The following is a 27,559-nucleotide window of genomic DNA, read 5'->3' as shown; positions in this document are numbered from 1 at the left end:
TCTCGTAGCCATGTGTGAACAAATACCATATCAGTGGATTGTACCCAAAGAGAAGGTATGCCATTTCCATTTTCTTTCTCTGTCCACTAGCTACATGCAGATATTCCAGCAGAGGATCCTGATACCAAAAAGGATTGCGGAGCCACAGGTTGAAAATAGCAGAGACTCCATGGTTCTCTTAATGATTGCATGGAACAATAACACATGATCCCTGTGATGGTTAGTAGTAGTTGTCAAACTTAGATTGGATTGAAGGATGCAAAGTATTGTTTCTGGGTGTGTCCGTGAGGATGTTGCTACAGGAGATTAACAACTGAGTCACTGGACTGGGAGAGGCAGACCCACCCTTAATCTGGGTGGGCATCATACCACTGGCTGCCAGGGAGGCTAGAAAAAGGAGGCAGAAGAAGGTTTAATGAGCGTACTTGCTGAGTCTTCCAGCCTTCATATTTCTCCTATCTTGAATGCTCCCTGCCCCTCCAACATCAGACTCCAAGTTCTTCGGCTTTTGGACTCTTGGACTTACACCATTGGTTTGCCTGGTGGTCTCAAGCCTTTGGCCACAGACTGAAGGCTGCACTGTCAGCTGCCCTACTTTTGAGGTTTTGTGACTTGGATTGATCCACTACTGGCTTCTTTGCTCCTCAGCTTGCGTAGCCTATTGTGGGACTTCACAGTGTGGTTGTGTGAGTCAATTCTCCTTAGTAAACTCCCTTTCATATATACATCAATCCTATTAGTTATGTCCTTCTAGAGAACCCTGACTAATACAATCCCCCATTCCTACCCACCTGACCTGAGAACTAAATTTTATCACATAAAGCCATCAAGATTTTCTGTTGTTAAAGCGGCTAGCCTTGCACTGAAGATAGTTTGAAGAACTGCCAAACTGAAGTCATAGAAACCACTAGATGTCTCTTAAAATAACCCAGGCAACAGATAATGAAGGCTTGATATTAGATGGTAGTAGTGGGCGGGAATGTAAATCCTATGGTGGATTTGAAATACATTTATAAGTACATAATTAATTGTGATAGAAGATCAGAAAGGATATTCATAAAACTACAGTTCTGAATTGTATAAATGCTGTTAACTAATATAAAGAAGGAAGAGCAGGCATTGTGAAGAATTGTGAAGAAAATGTTTTATTTTATATTTGAAGTGTCTGTAGAACATTCATTAGGTGGGTCTATGTGTGAATTTTGAGCACAGAAAGAAAAGCAAGGAAAGAAAAAATAGAATTGGCAATAATAGGCTTGTAAGTAAATGGTAGTAAAATAATGGAAGTACCTCTTTGAAATTTCCAAAGGGTGGTGGGTAGAATAAAAGGCTAAGTACAGGATGGATGACATTTAGAAGATAGAAAGATAAAAGATACAGCTTAGAAAACTCTCAATGAAGGGATAGGGAAAAGCTGGATGAGAACCAGAATGTAATATATTAAATACATTTTCATGAATATGAAAATATTCTATATCACAAATGATGTGAAATAAGGATTGAATAGTGTCCACCATATTTCCCAATTCATAAGGTGATGCGTTAATTTAGCAAAACATTTTTATTTGAATAAGGAAAACAAAACATTGATTTCTAAATACTAGGGAAAGAGTAAATTATGTTTTCAGAAGTAAGAATGAAAATGGAATCAAAGACAATGATAGTCTTCTTTTTTTTTTTTTTTTTTTTTTTTTTTTGAGACAGGGTCTTATTCTGTAGCCAAGGCTGGAGTGCAGTGGTGCAATCACAGCTCACTGCAACACTGCAACCTCCACCTCCCAGACTCAAACCATCCTCCCACTTCAGCCTCCCAATTACTTGAGACTATAGGCTTATGCCACCGTGCGTGTCCAGCCAATTTTTTCATTTGTTTTGTAAAGAAGAGTCTCACTACGTTGCCTAGATTGGTCTCAAACTCTTGGGCTCAGAAAATCCTCCTGTCTCAGCCTTCCAAAGTGCTAGAATTATAGCCTCGAGCCATGGCATCCCACCAAGACAATGATGTCCTAGCAGATGCTGTGTTATTACACCAGAATCCCATTTCCCTGGACTCTGTGCCCATCTTCCAGCTGCTGTCCATTGTGACTGTTAACAGTACAAAAGTGTTTCCTTTCATGCGTGTCCGTGTGAAGAGACCACCAAACAGGCTTTCTGTGAGCAATAAAGCTTTTAATCACCTGGGTGCAGGCGGGCTGAGTCTGAAAAGAGAGTCAGCGAAAGGAGATAAGGGTGGGGCCATTTTATAGGATTTGGGTAGGTAAAGGAAATTACAGTCAAAGGGGGTTTGTTCTCTGGTAGGCAGGAGTAGGGGTCACAAGGTGCTCAGTGGGAGCGCTTTTTGAGCCAGGATGAGCCAGGAAAAGGACTTTCACAAGGTAATGTCATCACTTAAGGCAAGGACCGGACATTTACACTTCTTTTGTGGTGGAATGTCATCAGTTAAGGTGGGGCAGGGCATATTCACTTCTTTTGTGATTCTTCAGTTAATTCTGGCCATCTGGGCATATACGTGCAAGTCACAGGGGATGCGATGGCTTGGCTTGGGCTCAGAGGCCTGACATTTCCCTTCTCCAGAGAATTGCTCTCAGCTATTGAAAGCTAGAAATACATTCCTTCCCCCACTTTCAGAAAAGGCCCATAGATAATTTCTGCTTATATCAGATGGAAGTGGCAGTTTCCTTTGCCTTACTAGGAACAACTCTGTGATGCTTTTTATATGTTTCCCCACATGAATCAGGCTAAGGATGGACTTTACTTGACTTGGCATTTTTGTTTAGCTCTCTCCTACCTCACCAATTTGATTCATTCATTTTCTTACAAGTTTTTTCTTTTTATGGGGATCACTCCTCCAGTAAATCACATGCATGTAATCCCTGTCACAAGCTCTGGTTTTAGTTATCCAAGCTTCAGATAATTGGTGTTAGGAGGAATCACAAGGAAAGGATTTCATTTTGGATAACTCAATGCCCAGATCATAATGACAACATCACCTGTGGTAGGTAAACTACTGATAGTCCCTAGCAGAAAGTAGATGTGCTTTTATCTTTGGTCAACTGGGAAGAAATAAAGATACAAGACAAAGCTGTCAGATAAAATACAAGACACCCAACTAAATTCAAATTTCAGGTAAACAATCATTTTTTCTAGTATAAATACATCTTATGTATAAGTATGTCCCATAAGTATATCCTAATATATAATATACATCTCTTATATGTGTGCCCCATAAATATGTATACTTATACTCATGTATACATATGTCTAATAAATGTATATTTTATTTCATGTATGATATATACTTACATATGGGATATATTTATACTAAACATCTATTCATTATTTACTTAAAATTCAAATTTAGTTGAATGTCTTCTATTTTTATTTGTTAATCTGGCAGCCCTATTAGAAAAGGTTCATACAATATCACTGGTATTTGAATTGTATGCAATAAATGGTAATAAAAAGGAGTATAAAATCAGTGGCTCTTTTGGAGCACCACTGAGATATTAAGAGACGTATTAACAAGTTCAGAGTAATCATTCTAACTTTAAAGTAGAATTTGAGAGTCACAGGGCCTCTTTGGAAACATTTACAAAGATCCTCAATTCTGTACAGTTTCCTCAGGCAATGCAGAGCTAATCCTCCCGATGGGAGTGGTGAGACCACTTCCTTTTTTTTTTTAATTATACTTTAAGTTCTAGGGTACATGTGCACAATGTGCAGGTTTGTTACATATGTATACATGTGCCATGTTGGTGTGCTGCACCCATTAACTCGTCATTTACATTAGGTATATCTCCTAATGCTATCCCTCCCCCTACCCCCACCCCACAACAGGCCCTGGTGTGTGATGTTCCCCTTCCTGTGTCCAAGTGTTCGGTGAGACCACTTCTACTAGAGTGGAGACATTTCTTTCACTAGGGGTGGCGAGACTGCTTCCACCAGCAAGAAAGATTCTGAGATTCTGATCCACTTAGAGGCTCAATGTCCCTGGCTTCCTCTAAGTTTCTCCACACATCCCTGTTCCAACTTTCAGCACCTAATTCCTTCCCAATCACTGCTCTCACTTTAAGTGAGACACTCTTGTGGGGAACTCAAATTGTTGTAACTGAGCCAGTAGAAGGATGAGATTCTGCATTTAACTTTCAACAGTCTGAGCACTGCAGCTCCAGGAGATAAAGGTCTCCTTCAGAGCACACATAGAAACTTTCAGGTCATGTTTGCTGAACTTTATTTGGGAATTTAAATCTCTGAGATCATCTTTTTCTTGCCCCATTTTGTCCAGTGATATTAGAATTAACTAAGCAATCTTATTATATTCATTAATTTGACACAAATATGCAGTCACCCAGATTCTTCTTTCCTGTAACTGGTTGATATTTTGTATACCTCCACCGCTAGAACATGCCATGGACTTTCAGCATTCTCTTTAATGCTGGAAAGACAGTCATTATTGTCTTTAAATCTAATTAGATTAGAAAGCCAATTCCAGAAACCCTAGAACTAAATCAGAAAATTCATCCTTAAAAATATTCTGTTTCTATCATTTATTTTTATGGAGGAGTAATACTTTTTTTAAAATTTTTAATTTAAAAATCTGTTTGAATTGAACCATTCCCAGCGCCAAAATCTGTATTTGTCAGAACTCTCAAGAGAAACAGAACCAATATAATGTGAGATTTATTACAAGTACTAGAAATTGACTCATATGATTATTGAGGTCGACAAGACCCAAGATCTGCAGTAGACAGCCTGGAGACCCAAGAGAGCCAGTAGTATAGTTCAAGTCCAAAGGCTAGCAGGCTTAAGTTCCAGAAATGTGTGAAGTTTCAGTTAAAGTCCTATGACCAAACCAATATCTCAGCTTAAAAACAGTTCAACAGGGCACATTTACTCTCTCTCTCTTTCACACTTTCTTTCTTTCTCTCTCTCTGGAGCTGAGAGATTTGAGCTGAAACATTTGAGCTGGGGTATATCTAGATATGTGGATAGATAAAAGATAGATAGATAGATAGATAGATAGATAGATAGATAGATAGATATAGACAGATAGATAGACAGACAATAAATAGGCAGATTTCTACTACCACGGTGGAATAATTGGTATATTTTACCCTCCCATCATGAGCAGCTATTACACGGGCAACTATTTTTAGTACTGGTCCACAGAAGAGAAGAGACTGTTATCCATAAGCAAAGGGAATTCCATAAGGTGAACACATGTTGGATCCGCCTTTCATCCTGGAACACCTTCTGGACCATGACACAAAGTGTTTCCCATTTACAACATGCTGTTATGCTGATCTAGGGAAGAAGAGATTGGAATTAGGCCTTCTGAAGGGGATCTGAATTTCTACCTTGGAACACGTTTCAGATCACAGAGCAGGTTGTTAGAGTACAATTAGAGTACAAATGCCATGCTGACCTGAGGAGGAAGAGATGAAAGTTTAGGGCTTCTGAATGGACTGAAATTCGTGAGTCAAGGTGTCTGAGAGGAAGGAACTTCCCAGGGTAAGAAAGCCTACAAATCTGGTGGCTGAAGGAGGCCTTCTACAGGTCTTTGGCTAAGGGCTAGACTATCAATATATAGAGTGATAATCCCTTAGGCTTTGCAGAAAGAAGATTCTTTAGGAATAAAAGCTCAAAAGAGCTAACAGAAGACATATATGTTGAGAAAAAGTGTAGATCGCAGCCAGCCAGAGTGTACAGAACATGCTGGGTACATCAGGCAATCAATTGAGGCCCTGGAAAGGTTAGACATTAGAAGGGCTGTACTCTAGAGTAGTTATTGCACTCAGAATAAGATCAGAATCAAAATGGACTAAGCCCACTAAGATTAAAATTATCCAGTAGTTATTTAACTGTCAGCACAAAAATTGATACCTTTTAAAAGAATTTGGGAGGTTGAGGCAAAAGGATCACTTGACCTCAAGAGTTCAAGACAAGCCTGGGAAATATAGCAATAACTTGTCTCCACCAACAAAAAAAAGTTAAAATAATTCTGACTCTCTATAAAATCTCATTCACAATGTTCAGCTGTCATAGTTTGCTATAACAAAGTGCCACAAACTAATTGACTTAATAAAAACAATACTTTGTATCAAAGTTTTGGAGGCTAGGTCAAAATCAAGACGTCCACAGGATAAGTTCCTTTTAAGGGCTGTGGGCATATCACCAGTACATACTTGGTCTTCTTCCTGAGTGTGTGTCTCTCTCCAAATTTCTCCTTTTTTGTAAAAATACCATACATGCTGAATAACTTCATTTTACATAACTCTGTTAATTAACTCTGTAAACACTTTTGTCTCCAAATAATGTTACGTTCTGAGGCTTTGGGATTTAGAACATCAACATTTAAGTTCCTAGAGAACACAGTTCAACCCATATCACCAACAAAAAATAAAATATATCTATTGATTCGAGGAAGCATGAAAATGTGCCCTGTAATCAATTCAGCTGGGAGTAATCAATAGAAATAGACCTCAAGAAAACCCAGATGTGGAAATTATCAAACAATGACTTTAAAACAGCTATGATAAATAGGTTCAATGTTATTAAAAATGGAGATGTAGACCAGGTGCTGTGGCTCATGCCTATAATCCTAGCAATTTGGGAGGCCAAGGTGGGCAGATCAACTTAGCTCAGGAGTTTGAGACCAGCCTGGGCAACATAATGGGACCTCCTCTCTACAAAAAATACAAAAATTAGTCAGGTGTGTTCGTGTGTACCTGTAGGCCCAGCTACTTGAGGGGCTGAGGTGGGAGGATCACTTGAGCTCAAGAGGTTGAAGCTGCAGTGAGCTATGATTGCACCATTGCACTTCAGCCCAGGCAATAGAGTGAGACACCGTCTCAAGAAAAAAAAAAAAAAAATGAAGACATAATGTGTGAAAAGAGGAGAATATCATCAAATAAATGAAAACTATTAGAAAGAGAAAAAAGCAAATTCTAGAAGTCTAAAAATACACACAAACACATATATATACGTACACACACACACACACACACACATATATATATATATATTTTTTTTTTTTTTTTTTTTTTCAAAGAATGAGCTTAACTGTAGACGAGTTAGAAGAAGAAAGTAGTGAAAATGAAGATAGATGGGAAGATATAGTAAATCTGAACAGCATACAATAAAAGTAAATAGAGCTTCAGTGATTCGTGAAACAGTATCAACCAGTCTAACAGATTAACTGGGATCTAAAGAGAAAGGAAAGAGATAAAGAGTATAACACATATTTGAACAAATAATGTCCAAAAATTCCCCAAATTTGGTGAAAAATATCCTACTAATTTAAAAAGCTCAGTGAAGCCAATCAGTATACATAAACAGAATGCCACACCTGGGAATATTTTAATCAAACTGATGAAAACAATAGATAAAAAATACATCAGAAAATCAGCTTAAGAATACACGTTGTACAAAAACAAATGACAAGTGATAAAGCATCTGATAAAATGGGGTCACAAATACAAAGAAAAAAATCTTTGAATTGTTGAAAGAAAACTAAAAAAGTATACCCAGAATTCCACGTCCAGGAAAAATATCTTTCAAATGTAATTGCAAAATGAAAATATTGAATAAACAAAAACAGCATCAGCAAGCCCTTCCTTAAAAAATGCTAAAGATTACGCCTAAGTAGTTAAAGAAAGATGATGAGAAATCACTTTTAAAAAAGGAACTAATTAGTAGGAAAGAGTGAAGAGCACCAGAAATAGTAAATATTTGGGTAAGTAAACAGGCTACTTTTTATCATTAAAAATTTTTAAGATAATTTTTAATATAATAATTATATTGTAGATTTTATAATGCATGAAAAAGTAAATTATATGATAAACTAGTACAAAGGACAGGAGGGTATTAAATAGAATTATGCAGGTTTTATGTTTTTACATTGTAGGTGAAGTGAAACAATATTAACTTTAAATAAACTGTGATAAAAATGCGTGTTTAATTCCTATAACAAACACTGAGAAAATGATAGAAAAAGGTATAGTTCAAAAGCCAGTCAATAAAGAAATTAATATACAGTTATGTATCACTAAACAATTGGGATATGTTTTGAGAAATATGTTGTTAGGTGAAAATCATAGTATATTTACACAAACCTAGATGGTATAGCCTAGTCTATTGTTTCTAGGCTATGAACCTGTACAGCATGTTACTGTACTGAATAGCGTAGCCAACTTTACTAAAATTGTAAGTATTTGTGTAATTAAGCATAGAAAATGTTCATTAGAACTATGGTATTATAATATTATGGGACTTCTGTCATATATGTAGTTTGTCATTGAGCAAATCATTATTATGAGGCATATAACTGTACTAAAAAAAATAGTACCCCCAAGAAAGTATAAAGGAAAGAAGAACACAAATCAGGTTGGAAAACTGAAAATAAATAGTGAGATGGTAGGCTTAAATCAGATTATATCCATGATGATATTAAATGTAAAGGGACTAAACCCCTCAATTATGGAGCAGAGGATGTTATACCAGATTTTAAGCCAATGAAACAACCATATGCTTTCTACAAAAGACATACAGTAAATATAGATCCATCTAAATCAAACAGTAATAGATGAAAAAAGGCAAAGCCACACCACAATAGTCATAAACACAAAAAAGAAGCTAAATAGAAATCTAATCATAGAGTATTTAAAAAGACAAAGAATAATATATTTTAATTGTAAAATGGTCACTACATTAGGAAGACTTAATAGTTCTAAGTGTGGTTGCACAAAGATTCAAAACGTGAATAAAAATTGGGAGAACTAAAGACAAAAATAGGCACAGAATCATCATTGAAGATTTTTTTTTTTTTTTTTTGAGACAGTCTTGCTCTGCAGCCCAGGCTGGAGTGCAGTGGCGTGATCTGGGCTCACTGTAAGCTCCGCCTCCCGGGTTCAGGCCATTCTCCTGCCTCAGCCTCTCGAGTAGCTGGGACTACAGGCACCCGCCACCACGCCCGGCTAATTTTTTGTGTTTTTAGTAGAGTCGGGGTTTCACTGCGTTAGCCACGACATTGAAGATTTTAACATCCCAGTCACAGTAACCAATAAAACTAGAAGAGCAAATTAATGAGTCTATAAAAGACTCAAACAACACTATCAACCAAGATTACCTAGTTGTTATTTACTGAACACAACACTCAATCACTACAGGAAAAATTGTTTCCATAGACAAATGGAACATTCACCATAATAGATCATAAAGTGGACCTTAAAATGATTGACAATAAATTTCAAAAAATATCTAAAATCATAAATGTTATGTTCTGTGACAATTAAATTAAAAATTAAGTTAGATATATCTTGATTTTGAAATTAAGCAAGAGCCTTCTAAATCATTTGAGTTAAAGAAAATTATAAAAATATTTTTAACTAAATGATTGCAAAACACAAAGAAGCTATGGACTGTAGATAAATTTGTGCTAAAATGAAAATTTATAGACTGTGATGATCAATTTCATGTGTAAGCTTGGCTGAGTCATGAGATGCCCAGATAACAATACTTTTGGATGTGTTTGTGAGGGTGTTTTCAGAAGAGATAAGCACTTGAATTGGTAGACTGAGCAAAGTAGATGGTCCTCTTCAATGTGTGCGTGTGGGTGGGCAGCATCCAATCTTGGAGGGAGTTCTCCTGCCCCCTTTTCTTCTGCCTCACTGCTGGAGCTAGTACATCTCATCTCATCCCTTTATGCCTTTGAGCTATTATTTACACCATTGTCTCCCTTGAATCTCAGGACTTCAGACTTACACTGAATGACATCACTGGCTTCCCTGGGTCTCCAGCTTGCAGATTAACAGATAGCAGATGGTGGGACTTCTCAGCTTCCATAATCACTTGAGCCGACTTCTCATTATATGGAAAGATGCATAGGTAGGTAAGTAGATAGATAGATAGATAGATAGATAGATAGATAGATAGATAGATAGATAGATGATAGATTCTATTGGTCTCTTTCCTAGAGGAGCCTAATACAAAGGCTCTTTAGGAGAAACAAAAATCAATGACCTAAATTCTCATTTTAAGAAGCTAAACAGTTATAATCAAAGGAAGCCCAAATCATATAGAAGGAAAACAAACAAGAAAAATAAGAGCAAAAATCAATGAAACAGGACTTCCATTCCACTTAGGATGTAGAAATTCACGAGAGAATTTTTCTCCGAATCTGACCATTGGAATAAAGCAGATAGCCTTTTTAAAAAATCATAGTTTAAAAAACTCCATTAGAATGTTGAGATAACAAATAATCCTAATGTAATGAAAGGGAAAAATGATGAATACCTCTTAAAAGAGAAGTCAATAATTGCTGTTTGACGATTGAAAAATAATGGGAAGCCAAAAAGCTGCCATAGACAGGGGTAAGAAGAAAAAAGCTGAACATTAACAGAAAAATTAAAAGCTCAATATAATGTGATATGATGCAAGGTGAATCGACTTCTATCTGTCAACTTTTCCAGAAGGCTTCACTGAGTGTTTTTAAGAGAAATTCAGTCAGGTTAGGAAGACTGACAGAGATTGACACTATGGTTCAGGCTTTCAGGGCATGCAGAATTCTAAGGTGGAAAAGGAGAACTAAGAGAAACAAACTTTATAAGCACTCTGGGTCTTATTTAAGTAGCCAACAGTTACCATCAATGTCTGGCAGAGAGACAAGGGATCTGAGAAGAAACTCTCTGAGACATAGCATTGGAGCATCCCTAAATTCTGAATATGAAAAAGGAACACTCTATGGTCTCACTTTTATGTGGAAATTTTAAGAAGCTGAATCATAGAAGTAGAATAGAATGATGGTTGCCAGGGACTTGGATGTTGGGTGCAGAAAGTGGGTGAGATATTGGTCAAATTGTACAGACTTTTAGCTGTAAAATGAATAAGTTCTAGGGATCTAAAGGATATCATGGTGACTATAATTAATGATAGTGTACCATTTACTTGAAACTTGCTAAGAGAGTGGATCCAAGTGTTCTTAACACAAAAAAATGGTAATTATATAAGGTGATGCAGTTGTTAATCTGCTTGACTCTAGTAACAATTTCACGATGTACATGCATATAAAATCATCGCACCTTGAATTTTGATTTGTCTATTGTATCTCAATAAACCTGGAGGGAAAAAAAAGGGAGAACTGAAAGGTAATCAAAAGACATTTTAGGTCTTACATTGGGAGAGGCAGCCCACAAGAAGTGACAGCAACTAGAGTGGCAGGAAGAGGAGAGCAGAGAAGAAACCCCTCTTGGATGAACAACAAGGTCGGCTGAAAATTGAAGGCATGAGAACAGAAATCAACCTTTCAGCCACTCAGATCCTTGAAAAGGGAAGACTGGATACTATCCTCATGTAATTTAGAGCATGTGGTGGCGAGCTGAATCTAACCAAAGAAACAACAAATTCCAGAACCAGTTCAACTACCGAATGCATTGACCCGACCTTCACACAAGAAGACTAATGGAAGACACACTTCCATCATTGAAATAAAAATGATCAAACATATAAAAATGCAGAAAACATGACCCAGCATGAAGAAATAATATTGTCAAAAGCTTTTTATGCATGGTGTGATCATACTTTTTTTGTTCTTGTTCTATTAACATGGTGTATTCTACTGTTAAGCCAATTTCACATTCCTGAGATAAATCCCATGTGGTCATAGTGTATTAATATAATGCTTTTTATATGTTGCTGGTCTTAATTTGCTAATATTTGGAGGATTTTTCTGTCTCTCTGTGAGTGATAATGGTCTGTAGATTTGCTTTTTTCTTGTGATGACTTTGGTTAGCTTTAATATTGAGAGAATTCTATTGACCTCATAATGACTTGAGAAGTAGTCCTTCCTTTATTTTCTACAAGAGTTTGTGAATGATTACTTTTGTTTATGCTTTTAATATATGATGTCATTTAAAGGAAAATCTAGGCTTTTATTTTGGGAAGATTTTTAATTATTAATTCAATTTGTTTAGCTGTTAAAGGTCTATTTAAATTTTCTATTTTATCTTCAGTAAATTTGAGTAATCTGAGTCTTTCTAGTAATTGCATTCCATCCAACTTGTTCAAATTGTTGGGAAAAAGTTCTTCCTATTATTCCCTTATAGTTGTTTTCATTTCTGAAGGGTTTGTAGATCCCTATCTCATTATAGATTTTCATAATTTGTATCTTTATTTCACATAATTCTAGTGTATTTCTTATCTCAGTTTTTGTGTTTTTCCATGCAAGAATTTCTGCTGGTTTGTTTGTTATAATTCCAATATCTTTATTGATATTCAGTATTTGATGAATCATTGTCTTATTTTTCTTTCATTTCTTATACATGGTTTCCTTTAGTTCCTTGAACATATTTATAATAGCTCTTTTGAAACTTTTGTAAATTCCAACAACCAGACTTTTACATAATCAATTATATTTATTTTTTACATAATCAATTATATTTATTTATTTTCTTACATATATATCACATATTCATTATTTTTGCATATCTAATAATTTTTGTCAAAAATTGAACATTTTGAATAACATATTTCAGCAACTCTGGATTTTGTCATCCATCCCTTTTTCATCTGTAGGTTATTGTTGTTTAATGTTTATATTTTTATTGACTGACCTGGAATAATTCTATAGTCTGCTTCTTCTGGAGTATGTAGGCAGTGAAATATCTTCTTGGTTTATCTATTTATTTGTTTATTTTTATTATTAAGTTTGGGATGCTAGTGGTCAGATGTAAGTTAACGTAATTTAGTTGTCAGGCAATGATAGGCCAGAGATTGTGCTTCAATATCTAGATTCAGTAAAATTTCCATTATTGGTCAATGAATTTATGGAAGACTGGCCCACACATTTGTATCTCAGGCAGTTGACGAACGTTCCTCAGTTTTTACCTCTTGCTGGGTCTTTTTATGTCTTTCACGCACCTGCACATAGTCTCACATACTCTCCCCTAGGTTTGTGTGCACCATTGTGGAGATGTCTGAACAGCCTTCAAGACCACTTAGGATAGGTGGTAGCATATCAAGCCCACTATGGCTGTCTCATTCCACAGATCTCCTTGATAAACTCCTAGCATATCAGTTTGTCCATTTCTTGCCCCAACAAGTATTGCAACTTCGGGCATCTGCAAGATTGGCCTTACCTGATTGGTTGCATCAAGAACAATATTATTTTCAACAGTAATCTTGGCCATGGAGTTTTGGATGCTTTATTTCTAATCAAGTTAGCTCTGTCCAGCAACAAAGTTAGACTGCTAGTTTTCATGGCTTGCCCTGCCTCAATAGACCTACTTTTGAGGGAGACTGGGTGAAAGGGGTAGGATGTGATCAATCTCAGGCTAAAACCCCATGGATTCTCACTGTTCTTACACAAATTTCTGATGTTTTTTGAACAGATGCTTTGCAATTTGTTGGTTTTTTTTTTAATTCTAGAGAATTGAAATATTTTTCTTTTATTCTTTAAGTAATTTTTTTCCAGTTTACTGTGAGTTTTTTTTTAATGAGTGCTATTTTGCACATCCCTTTATTCCACCATTCTGTAAGTGTCATTTCTCTTTGACATGGGATATCACCTGATGTCACCATAGACAAATGCACCCATTTCACAGTAAAATTATATGGCAGCACACTCACAACCATGGAATCCACTGGTCTCACCACCACTGTATCACCCAGAAGATGCTTGCCTGAAAGAGCAATAGACAAGCCTCATATTAATAAACATAAAAAGAAATAATGCATTGCCCAGAAAAGGCACCACTCTAATATACTCCTTAAAACATTAACCATTATGTCACTGTGTCCCCTGTAGACAGAATATGTGAGTCTAGAAATAAGGGCGTAAAAGAAAAAGTATTCCCCATGCATTCATTTGGTGTTGCTGCTATAACAATATACCACCTTTCCAGGTGGTTTAAATGAGAGAAATTTATTTCTCATCATTCTGTATGCTAGAATCAAGATGTTGTGAGGTTTGGTTTCCTTTGAGGCCCGTCTTTGACTTGCAGATGATTGCTTCTGGAACCATTCTCACGTGGCATTTCCTCTGTGTACAAGCATCCCCAGTGTCTCTTGGTGTGTTCAAATTTCCTCTTCTTATAAGGACATCAGTCAGATTTGATTAAGACTCAACAGTAACAAATTCATTTTAATGTAATCACCTTTTCAAAGAGCCTATTCTAAATATAGTCACATTCGGAGGTACTTTGGTAGAAGCTTCAACATACACGTTTTTGGGGAGACACAATTTAGCCTGTAACACCCTACTTATGAGTACCTCTTGAAGAATGTATAAGTCTCTTCCTCATTCTCAGAAGGGTGATCTTTCTAACAGGGGACACAATAAGAGCCCCAATAGGGTGGCTGCAGTATCACTTTGGACTCCTTATGCCAGTATACAGGCTGGTAGGGATAATTGATCCTGATTATTATCAGAGGTAAGACTGCTGCTTTAAAATTAGGAAAGGAAAAAATATATCTGATATTCAGATGATGCACTTGGGCAACTGGTGGTATTCACCTGGCCAATTTTAACTGTAAATGAGCAAGCACATCTATATCTGACAAGAGCAGGGTAAACTGAGGCACAGACACTAAGATCTTCCAATATTGGGGTGTGAGTCATCCTGTGTTGCAAGTCGCTCATCCAGCAACAGTATTATCTGAGAGAGGGTAATCTGGAGGGGTTGTAAAAAAGGGAAATTACAAACTTAGTTACAGCCTTAGCACTAACTGCAGCATTGGTGTTGGTGGACTGTAGTTATGCCAGGAACTGTCCTCTTGTAAATGTCTCGGGAATACTGACCACAAAATTCTGAAAAAGCTATGCTTCTTTCAGAATTCTTGTTGCTGTGGTCATGGACTATTTTCTGAGCTGCTGTGTATGTTGTCTGCTATCACAGGTAGATGTCACTCGTTTTATGGAAAATTGTCCTTGGAAGTTATACACCCTTGCATAAACTCTGGGGGAAGATCACAGTCAATTAACACCTGATATGGAGTTTTAAACGGTGAACCTCTAGGCTCAAATATGGGCAATGCAGCAGAGCCCTTTATTCTCCTAATCTCTCTTCTTTCACCGTGTAGGTCAGGCAAAAACTAGGTTTGGCCTGAATCCACATTCCTGTTTGGCACTTTCCCTTTCTTTATCCTCATCTACTTCCTCCCTTGAGGTTTTCTTGAAAATTATTTCCTTGATAAATTATGTGCCCCCAGTCACGTATTTCAGGCTCTGTTTCTTGTCTCATGTTTCCCACCTAAGACTTATACATCTGGAATTGGGGAGCAGGTCAGGGAAAATAAAGAATTTTTGTTTCTAATATGGGAAAAACTTCAAGTAGTTTATGGATTTTGGAGAAGTTAACATGTAAAAATTGATCCCCAGGCAGGAGATGAGATACCTTCTACTCTGATTTAGATAAGACATTTAACTAAAATTTAAGGGCAAAATATGTTGGAAGAGTTCTTCTCTGTCTTCATGATAAAACGGATAAAGCAAGATCATCCCTTTAATTGAAAAGAAAGCACAAACTGAGAGAAAGCTTAAGGGAGTGAGTAAATAAATGAAAGTAACAATGAAGGCCCATGTGAACAATGATATGAATTTGTAGTTACACTATAATCTTTCCATTAGTCACACTTTTCTTGGAGCATACAAGCGACCCAATGCAGGAATCACAGTAAGAACAGATTATAAAACAGATTTTTTAGAACTGCTGATGTATATGTAGGTGTGCCACAAAAATATTGACACCAAATAAACCTGGGAAGCCAAAGAAAATACAGTCATTCAAAAAACAGAACATAGCATTTTTGGCAGAAGAAGATACAAAGTGAATCTAAAAAGAACTGATAACCGTGTGACAGAAAGACTTATAGAAATGGAAATGGAGGTTTGCTTATATAAAGGAGAAGAAGGACAATGAAAGAGAAAAAAATATATAAGTTAGAGATTGGGTCATTATAATTCAAAAATTTAAAAGTAGAAAACTCTTAGATATTAAGAAGGTCAAAAACGTGTATATTACAATGGCTGTATCATGTATAATTTGCATAAAGTGTATTGGACCTGAGAAAATCAATATGCTATATTTAGGATGTTGATAGGTTATCCAAAATATTTGAATTTTTGAATTTGCTGAAGTGAGGGCAAACACTTTAGGGGAGATAAATATGAGTTAAGAACCCAAATTTTCAGTTATTTGGAAGAGTGGCTCTTAAGGTTGACAAATTTAATGGCAAAGATTTATACATAATAGTGTAAGTAGATTTTCTGTGCTTCAAAAGAGGGGGAGTTTTTGGTCAAAGATGGAAGAATGACAATTTGAGAATATCATGAAAGGTATTCTCTGAGTTATTGATCTCTTGACCTTCTAGGATGGATAAACATTATTTTATCATTTGAACTGGGACATTATTTAATATAATTTTAATTGGCATTTTGAGTATTACCCAATGGTAAAATAATTATAAGAAACAAATTTAATTCATTTAGCTCCAGGTTCACAAATTTGGAAAAGCCCTGATTCTCTCTAAATGTATGCACTTACGTGTAGTGATTATAAGGTAACTCATTTTAAAGAGTTCAACAAGTGTTAATTAATGATGACATAATGAAACATTTAGGCAGACAACTATAATAAGCCATATATCAAGGAACATTTTATACTTTCAGTTAGCTGTGTGACTTTGAAAAGATTTGCTTGTTTTAAAAATATTACCATATGATTAATCTACTATATTTAAAACATGTAGACAACATCTTTTTTTGTTGTTACCACAGGCACAAGTGGCAAATTATTACATAAATGGAAGTCACTGATCAGATCTGAAGTGAATAGAGTTGAAGTGATTCAGAACACTTGATGTTCTTAACCACCCTGTTTTGTCTTTCAGAATGGAATGTAGTCTGTCCCTATAAATATTTTAAATGTATTTATTGTTCATATATCAAATTGGACTAGAATTTGTCCAGGATTTAGGATTAATCAGTCACCTTTAAAGAAGCACCATAAAATGAAAGACATTAACAAATATTCCTTGGACCTTTCTAGTACTTATTTGTAGAATTAGTGTATTTTTCATTTGTATCCAATTATGCATGAGTAGGTGAATTAACTCCTTGAAATCATTATGATTTTGAATTTAAAAATTATGAAATGAGCTGCAAATTAAAGACCAGTCATTATATTCAAGATTTGATCAAATCAGAAGAAAGGGGTAGAAGATTTGGGGCTGGTTATGAAAGAAAGAACCAATACATTTCAATATACCTTATGATTCAAGGCAATAGAAAAGCTAATTTGAGTGAAATGAATATTTTATATTTCAGTTTGTCTTAGTTTTATCAATAATCTTTAGTCAAAATACATTAGCTTGTTTTTGTAGTTTCTAGTAAGTCGTGTTTTGCCTAGAAAGGTATTTTTCAGGTTGGAGTTGAAGATCTGCAGTTGCTTCTAAAGGTCAATATGTTTTTCATGGTTTAAAGTAGAGAAAATAAGAGCATTGTGTGTGTGTTTGTATGGCTCACGTTTTAATATTGTTCTAACTCACCTGATACAATTCTGTATTATTAATAATTACATGGAAATATATAAGGATACAAAGATGACACAAAATTTTCAGTATCTTGTGGAAATGAATACACTACACACACACACATAGTTTATATATATATATATATATAAACATAGTGTCTGTGTATATATACACACACACATATATATACACTCACATATATATGGATGATCTCTATATATATGTATACACACGTATATGTATATATAAATATATATATACACACACATATATATGGATGGCTCCAAGGGCCCAATTAAAATGCAATTGGCTTGTAGATTAAGTTTTTTAAAAAAATTTAGAAGTCCTAGTTGAAATTTACTTTTTGATTCATTTTTGTTTTCTATTACAATCTAGATTATTAGAAAATACACCCATCATTTTAAATTAATATGCTTATAAGGTATTTTAAATAAAAATATTAATTGAGTGGCATTATGCAATCTGTATAACCAATAACTAGGCATTAGAAAGCCTGTTAGCTTTGAAATACATGCAGATATGTAGACTTCCTGTTCCTCAACACCACAGTTAGGCACATCTCTCACATTTTCCTTTCACTATGTAATTTTAAAAATTTTTCCCCCGATTTTTAAATTTCTACTTTTCCATTAGACCCCTATCAAACAACACTGTATCCTGTCTTAATGAATACTTCCTATCTATCATGTCAATTTTAGTGCTGATCAGAAAGTCTTAGAGCCACTGTTGGACAGAAGATGCAACTGATATTCAGGCAAAATTCTTATTATCTCCTGCTAGCTCTTAGAACTGTATATCTTAACACGTCTATATAGACATTGACAGAAAACTGTCTAACAAATGCAGTGAAACAGCTACAAGTAAGTAAGTGATAGGTCTTTCTTAGGCAGTGTAAAAAGATCAGCGTGGCAGAATGCAGAGCAACAGAATGTCGAGTGGCTAAAGTCCATGAACAATCAGGAAATGAGTAGATGAGGCCAATGTTGACACTTCAGTCCTTAATTATCCTAATTAGAGAACATCAGAACAGCAAAATAATGTTTATTGAATCTGGCAAAAGGAAACATTTTTATTGTGCTTACTGCTTATTTTGGCAGCCATGGTACATTGTTGACTCACATGCTGTGTACTTAACGGAATCTCATAAGCCATTTTATATGAACTGTGGTTAACCTAGGCCCAATTCTTCCTGCGCTTGTAAAACTGCCATTTTGAACTCAAATATAAGAATTTACATTTTTCATCTATTCTTGTCTTACCAATATTGGCTTAGTTTTTATAGCACATGATATAATGTATCTCTTAGGAATGGTAGGTATGCACAGTGAACATAATTGTCAATGGTATTTCTTCATTAAATAACAGCACAGGACTTTCTCTTTCTTTCTTTCTTTCTTTCTTTCTTTCTTTCTTTCTTTCTTTCTTTCTTTCTTTCTTTCCTTCCTTCCTTCCTTCCTTCTTTCTTTTAATTAAACAAAGTTAAATTGAGCAAAGAAGATTCATGAATGGGGCAGCCTCCCAAACCAGAGTAGGCTCAGAGAGACCACAGTGCAGCCACATGGTGGAAGAAGATTTATGGACAAAAAAAAGGAAAGTGATGTACAAAAAACAGAAGGGAGGTAAAGAAAGGGCTGGATTGTTTGCCTTGTTTGAACACAGTTTAAACAGTGGCTGTCCGTGACTAAAATTGGCTAATATTTGGTGATTGACACAAGAGTAGATTACAGTCTGTTTATACATCCAGGTAGGTTATAGTTCACTATGTATGGAGAAACCTTTAAAATATGTAAAGAGGCAGGTTTAGGCTATACTTAATTTAACACCCTTTTGGTCATCCTTTCAATTTTGGGAGAGAAACTGAAACTGTAGGCATTGATGTCACCCTAGGATACATTTCTTGTCTCAAGGTTTCCACAGCTAGAATGAGAAAGTACCATTTAAACAGATTATTATAAAATCATGTGCTACAAAAGTTATAATGTAGTATGAGCATTATGGGAGAAGGTGATCTATGTTTTTTTTCTGCATTCGTAAAGTTTTAATTGGCAAATAAAAATGGTTATATGTACAGTGTTCAACATGATTCTTTAAAATATTTATACATTGTGCAATGGCTAAATAAAGCCAATTAACATATGCATTGCCTCATATACTTATCTAATTGTAGAAAGAAACCACTTAAAATCTACTGTCATAGCAATTTTAAAATATATAATACATTGTTATTAACTATAGTTACTATGTTGTACAATACAGCTATTGAACTTATTCCTCTTGTTTAATTGGAATTTTGTACCCTTTGACCAACACCTCACCCAACTCTCCCATTTCCATAGCCCCTGGTAATCATCATTCTACTCTCTGCTTATATGAGTTTGACTTCTTACATTTCATATATAAGTGAGATCACACAGTATTTGTCTTTCTGTGCCTGGCTTATTTCACTTAACATCATGTGAAAGTGATATTTGAATTGAGTCTCATAGGCTAAGGAAAAATACATGTATATATATACACACACACATTTGATATATAAATATAGATCAAAAAGAGAAGGAAGGAAAAATCATTTGAGGCTGAATGATTGAGGGAATAGACTATTTTAAGTATGCAAGAGCCACAAGAAGCATTCTGAAATATCGATTGTTTTGGTTATTTTCCCTTTTTAATAGCCAATTCAGCTAAATTATTTGACTAGACATCCTATACTAGAATTATGGATTATTAACTTTCTTCTACAGTCAATATTATTATTAGAAAAAAAGTAAAAAATAACTCACATCATTACAATGTTAGAAGAGTATATTTAAAAGTAAAAGTTATTCTTATTTCCCATGAAACATTTGATTAAATAATCTTTATAAAGAGAAAGGCAAATGGGGAGCATACTATTTTCCAGGAAGACTATATTTTATGATGGAAACACTCAAAATTCAGGGGCTAAACAACTGAAAATTGTATTTTCCTTGCCTTGGATTTCAGAACTATACCTGGACATATATCTGTGTGTGTATTTTCATCCTTGATTTTGCCTGGCTCTTGATCTGCCCACTGAAGCTCGGAAACAAGGGTTCCGTATTTCTGGACGGTTTCTTCTTTGCTGCATTGATGTGAATTTTCTGCAAGTTTAAGGGATCTCTGCCTTTTGAATTTTATCAAAAATCCAGGTTCCTTTTAAATAGTGTTTAGCAATGAATTTTCTAGAAAGTAGAAACTGGGAAGGAAAAGAAGGTGGTGAACAAAGCACACCCGGAGGCCTTAGGCCATAAATCCAGTACATATCACATTGATTCTTATCTCACTGTCAATAGCTCAGTTACATGGCATCTGCTAACCAGAGGGCGGGGGTGAGGGCAGATGTGCATGCATGGCCCAGGTACCAACTTAGCACTATGGAAGTGGCTGGTAGTAGTGTCCATCACAAGTGGGGAGCTTCCTCAGTTGCTTTAGTCCCCCTCATAAATATGTTCATAGTCTTCTAGAATCACAGTTATTTCTATTATGAGTCCATAAAGATTGCTATAGGTATTTTAAATTTCAGTTTTTAAAACTATGGCAGTCTAATTCTGGTTCTATGTAGATAACCTATTCTAGAATTTTCTAGAATTTTCTTTTTATTGCTACAGTCTATAAATCTATTTATAAATTTGTGAATGTGCCAGGCGTTTGATGTGGACTTTTAATCTGAAAAACATTATAGGAATTTATTTTGCCTATTATCTCTTCTCCTATCTTCTTCTCTTTGCTGTTGAACTATTGTAATTTTATTGTAAGATTATCTGAATTTTTCTTTTAGATGTACTTTATTTTTAGTGATAATCCCAATCCTTTGTATTTTTGTTTTGAGTTATCAAGCTCTCTTCCAAGTATTAGGCATACAGAAATAAACAAAAAGATCCCTTAAAAAGAACATGTTTCCTTCGAGCTTCAATTAACATAGGATACTATCAACAACAAAGAAGAAAAATATATTTCATGTCAGATAATAATAAGGGCTATGGAGAAAGATAAAATAAGAGAGGAGAAGAGGAAGTGTGGGGAAAGGGTGATTACTACTTTAGGACAGTCAATAAAGGACTAACTGTGAAGGGGACATTTGATCAAAGGCCTGAATTTGGTAGGAAACCAACACTTGTGGAGTTCTGGAGGAGCAGCCTGGGAAACACCAAAGTCCTTGAGCCTGGGGCATGGCTGTCAGGTTGAGGACCAGGATAAAGCAGGGGACAAGAATAGAAGTGTTATGATTAGAGAAGGAACAGGAGGCTAGTCTGTGAAAAGTCTTGTAGGACCTAGTACAAATTTAGAGTTTACTCTGGGTGGGGTAAAAAGCCACTGAAAAGTTTGAATAGAGCAGTGATGTGATCTACCTGATGTTTGAAATGAATCAATCGGTGGCCATGTTGAGAATAAACTGCCTGGGGATGTAGGGGAAAGTGAAGGGGCATATTAGCAGTTATGGCAAGGCAGGTAAAAGAAAATGTTGTTTAGCCTATGGTATTAGTAGCATGGATAGTTGAGCAGTGGTTAAATTCTGTATGTATTTAAAAGGTTGCCGAATGACTCAGAATACAATGTGAGAAATAGAGAAGCATTCAGCATTCAGAGTCAGCAACAGGCATTTGAGTAGACGTTGCCAGGTGGGGAAGAATATAGCTATTTTCCCCAAGATGGAATCTCTTTTATTTTTTTATTTCTCTTAATGCTTTTTTCATTTCCTAAATTGTTTTGTTGATTTGTTTTTATTACTTTCAAATATGTTATCTAATTAGATCTCACTTTGCAATGTTTTTTTAAAAATCATCACAAGAACTTAAATCAAAAGAATAGTAAGCTCTCTCTCGTGTCTTTAATTATGTGTATATAATAGGAGTGACTTACTCTGAATCTTTGACTTGTTTTTTTTGTTTGTTTTTTTGGAACTAAACAGATCCCTTAAATAGCAGTCTTATTTTCTTTCTTATCTTAGTCTACATTTTTCATTATTCTTAGAATTATTATATTTGGCTCTAATACATAAATAAAAATTATAGCCTCATCTTTCAACTTTGAATGAAATCATTACTTATATGATAAGCAGTTACAGTAATGGCATTATTGTATATGTGTGTAAAAAGTCTGAGAAACTATTTTCTTCGGATATTTTTTAAAAAATCTGAAATTCAAAACTTCAAATTATACAGTCATAATAGTCAAACAATAATGTACAGAATAATCTGTTATTTTTGAGATAACAAATTGCGCATTGCACTTCCAAGTACAATAACTTTTTTAATCAATAACCTTTATGTTTAGAGTAATTTTAAATTCACAACAATGACTTTTAAATATAAATTTGCAACTGAAAGGAGCCAATAACAGTCGCTTGCTTGGTTGATTGCATGATAAATATTTTGTTCTCTACTATGTAACACTCACCAATAAATGCCAATAATAATTGCAACAAAATCTTTTGCTTTTAAAGCTGTGTAAAAGGCAGAAATAATCATGTAATCATCTTGTAATTATATGGTACTTACTATGCAATTACATAGTAAATACATTGTAAATTCAAAATAATTACATGGTTATTTGCGTTATGCATAGTATCTAATCCAATTTTGACACATCAAACATTGGTAACATCCAAAGGGTTGCCCAAATTTCTCCCACCTACACCACAGGATCGGTAATAATGGAAGTAATTAAAGGAAGTCCTTGAACAAATGCTTGATATTGTATGATTGGAAACTATCCATTCATATTTATGGCATAGGTAGAATTATAAATTAGTACAGAATGAGATTAGCAATTAGACTATAAATTATTAATTAAAATTATGCCAAGAATGATTTTGGTTCCATGAGAAACTTACTTCTAGAATGGCAGAATAAGGAATATAGAAGATTCTCACGCCAATATATATATAAAATTATGAAGAACAATTCCTCTATGCCTCTAGAAATTGTTCTAAGGGCATACAGCAAGTGGGAAAATATTCGTCCAGTTAAATCTCCTTAATTTTAGTAACTACAATGAACATTTCAGTCACAGCATTTCAGTCACAATCAATTTCTTCCCCATACTCAACAAGCTTTACTTTATGGAGGCTCCCTTTCCTTCAGTCTCAGCAACTGCTTTACCACGAGATGGGGAGACTACTGGAATTTCTCATTTCCCTCAAATTTATGTTGCCGAAACTCTATTATGGGTAGGCATGGCCAAAGGGCTCCCTTCTAGCACGCAGTCCCAATCACAGGGCAAAATGTCTATTGCAGAAAACACAGGATAAGAATACTGGGGCCTGATCATTCCATTTCATCTTGCTTTTAGGGTGGAGGTTACACAGGGGGGGCCAGCCAAGGAGACTGGAGACCATACCCCGCATCTGCGCAGCATGTTTTCATAGAGCAGGGTTGTGTAACTCCAGGAGAAATGAGCCATTGTCTCTGCTTCTAGCTCTTTGGCAGCTCTGTAGAGGTTATGCCCACCAGGACAGAAATGTCATAAGAAAAAAATGCTTCACAGGTCTTCATGAGAGAAATGACTTTACTTGTAACAGTGTGAAGGATTCCATGCCCATGGGAGAAAGGGGAGATGTCCACAACAATGGAGACCTTGGTAAAGAGCAACTAAGAGGGCACACGTAGCTCTATTATAATAGTAGCAAAAAGTGAAATGGCACAGCAATCATACATGTAACAGAAAGAATCAGGGAAGGAAATATCCAAGAAAAATATCTACTGACATCACATTTAACTGTGAGATACAGGAAAACTATGAACAAGCCCTAGGCTAATCCAACTGAGGCACATTAAGAACAGGGAAGCAGACAAAATTGAAAACATTCAAAAGTTACACACAGATAACAGGGCAAAAGCCCCACTGGACCTAAGGGATTAAAAATAACCTCTGACCAAACACTAGCTGAACATAGGTTACTCTGACCCGGAAGCAATTACTAAGAAGCCAGGGGCAGGTGGATCACCTGAGGTCAGGAGTTTGAGACCACCCTAGCCAACATGGTGAAACCCGGCCCTACTAAAAATGCAAAAATTATCAGGGTGCAGTGGTGGGCGGCTGTAATCCCAGCTACTCAGGAGGCTGAGGCAGGAGAATTGCTTGAACCCGGGAGGCAGAAGTTACAGTGAGCCGAGTTCGTGCCATTGCACTCCAGCCTGGGCAACAAGAACAAAACTCCATCTCAAAATAATAAATAAATAAAATAAAATTTCACACAATGTTGTCAGTCTCGAATAATGTGTACATACCCAAGGCTGCCTCTAAGGAGTGACAAATTTATGCTACTACCTCAGGACTAAATGGCAGGTGGAGGAGATGTAAACTACTGGACCTCGGAGAGCAGCTTCCACCTACATATACATTAAATTTTAAAGAGTAAATATCTAGAGTTCCAGTGGGAATTAAGCGCAACTTTTGACCAATAAGTGGTTTATGCTGACCCTGGGCAATCCCTATGTAGTCAGACAAAGAAAAAAATGAAACAAAACCTAAGGAAGGTCATGCGAGACTTCACATTGAAATGAAAAAGACTATACAGAGTAATTTCAGCCAGATCACTAAACAAATAATGACAACTAAACAAACACAAAACATTAACTTCAAAGGGGTGGGAAGAGTTATGGTTCTGGGTTGTTACAATATATTACCCAAAACATCCAGATTTCAAGAAGAAATCATAAGACATGAAAAAGGGAAAATACGAAATGTGTATATAGAAAAAATAGACCCAGAGGTTGGCATTAGCAGATAGATTCAAAGCAGCCATTATAAATATGTTCAAAGAACTGAATATAATCATGCTTAAGGAATTAATGATGCTACAATGGCAATGTCTCATTCAATAGAGATTATCACACAGAAAATATTCATGAACTTTTATAAATTATAAAAAGGAAATAAATGGAAGTTTTGTAGCTGAAAATCACATAAAATAAAAAATATAGTAGAAGTCTCATAGTAGATTTGAAGTGGCAGAAGAAAATCTCAGCACACTTGAATATAGGTCAATAGAGATTATGCAATCTGAAGACCAAGTAGAAAAAAAAATATAGACAAATAAGCACTCTCAGAGAAATGTGGGACATCATTAAGTGCATTGACAAATGCTTCTGGGAGTGCCAGAAGGAGAGAAGAAAAGAAAGTGGAAGGAAAACTTTTTGAGGAAATAGTAATTGAAAATCTGCCAGATTTGATTAAAAATAATAACAATCTACATATTCAAAAAGTTCAGCAAACTTCAATTAGGAAAAATGCAGAGATCCACAGCCAGACATAACAGCCAAAATGCAAAGATCCACAGCCAGGCATAACGGCCAAAATACTGAAAGCCAAAGGTAAAAATAAGACGTTTTAAACATTAAGAGAAAAAGAACTCATTACATACCAGAAAGCTCCATTAAGATTAACAGCTACTTCTCAGAAGACAATAGACAGTGGGATGATTTATTTGAAGTCTAAGAGAGAAAGAGGGAGAGAAGAAGGGAGAAAAGAGAGAAGAAGAAAGGGAGAAAGGAAGAAATAAATAATCTAATACCCAGAAAAAACTATTTCTCAAAAAATGAAGACAAAATAAAATCATCGTAAGATAAGCAAAAACTGAATTTTTCACTAAAAAATATCTGCCTTGCCAGAAATACTAATGAAGTCCTTTAGGCTAAAACCAGTGGCAACACATGGGAATGCAAACCTACAGACACACACAGACACAAACTGTTAATTCATTGCTACTGGTTTTCAAGATGGAGGTAGGAGGCCATCAGCCTAGAAATGCAGGTGTTACCTGGAAGCTAGAAAAAGGAAAGCAATTGATTGTTCCCAAGAGCCTACAAAAATGAATGTGGCTCAGCCAACACCTTGATTTTAGCATAATGATACCTATGTCCAACTTTTAACCCACAGAACAATAAGATAATTAATATGAACTGTTAATCCACTAAATCTATGGCAGCTTGTTACTAATACATAAAGTTATAACAATTCATTATTAGATTTGTAACGTAAATAGACATAACATGTGCATCAGTTTCCTAGGACTGCTATAACAAAATACCACAAACTGAGTTGATTAAAACAACAGAAAAAAGAGTTTGACTCTTTCTGTTGACGTCTATATTATTTAGCAATTGCACTTCTTGGTATATACCAAAAATAATTTAACTAGAGTCTTGGAGAGAGATTTATACACTCATATTCACAGCAGCGTTATTCACAATAGCCAACAGATAGCACTAACCCAAACGTCTGTAAGCAAACAAAATGCAACATACGCATGGAATGGAATACTATTCATCCTAAATAGGAAGGAAAGTCTGATACATGCTACAACATGAGTAAACTTTGAGGACATTTTGCTAAGTGAAATGGGCCAGTCACAAAAAGGCAAACCCTCTATGATTCCATTTATATGAGGTATTTAGAATAGGCAAGTTCACAGAGATGGAAAATAGAATGGTGGCTCTCATGGACTGGGAGGTAGGAGGCAATGTGAGCTTAGTGTTTTATGGGTATAAAGAGTTTCAGGTTTGCAAGATAAAAAGAGCTCTGGAGATTGTTTGCACCACAGTATGAATGCACTTAACACTACTAAACTGTACACTTAAAAATGGTTACGATGGTAAATTTTACATTATATATACTTTACCACAATTAAAAAATATGTCTCCTTAAGAATTTTTCTAAGAATAATAGTAAAAATAACTAATACATAGTTAAGAAAATCAAACAACAGAAATTAATTCTTATAATTGTGGAAGCTAGAAGTCTGAAATAAATGTGGCTGCAGAACCACGCTTCCTCCAAAACATGTAGCACAGAATCCTTTCTTGCATCTTCTTGGCTTCTGATAGTGGTGGTGGATCCTTAGTGTTCCTGGGCTTATGGCTGTATCACTCCAATGGCTGTGTCTGTCATCACTTGGCATTGCCCTTGAGAATCTATGTCATCACACCTTCTTCCTGTAAGGACCTCAGTCATATCAGATTAAACTCTCACTTTACTGCAGTATGACCTTATC

The 27,559-nt window shown here is 35.4% G+C and overlaps 1 long non-coding RNA gene across 4 annotated transcripts in view; it reads left to right on the top strand.

Moving 5' to 3' along the window:
- LOC129463824 (uncharacterized) overlaps positions 1–27,559 on the top strand; it is a 175,122-nt gene that overhangs the window by 88,682 nt on the left and 58,881 nt on the right. The window contains exon 4 of one of the 4 annotated variants that reach the window (XR_010115927.1): positions 91–219. The exons of 1 other annotated variant lie outside the window; for it this stretch is intronic. This is a non-coding gene — a long non-coding RNA (uncharacterized lncRNA). Of the gene's footprint in view, positions 1–90; positions 486–27,559 lie in introns of those variants that run through there. 2 more of the 4 variants (XR_008651296.2, XR_008651297.2) reach the window with 2 other exon arrangements.

Source organism: Symphalangus syndactylus, chromosome 15, assembly GCF_028878055.3.
Source record: "Symphalangus syndactylus isolate Jambi chromosome 15, NHGRI_mSymSyn1-v2.1_pri, whole genome shotgun sequence".
NCBI classification, from domain to species: Eukaryota; Metazoa; Chordata; class Mammalia; order Primates; family Hylobatidae; genus Symphalangus; species Symphalangus syndactylus.
Note: the sequence above shows the minus strand (reverse complement) of the source record. Positions and strands in the feature narration are given on the sequence as shown.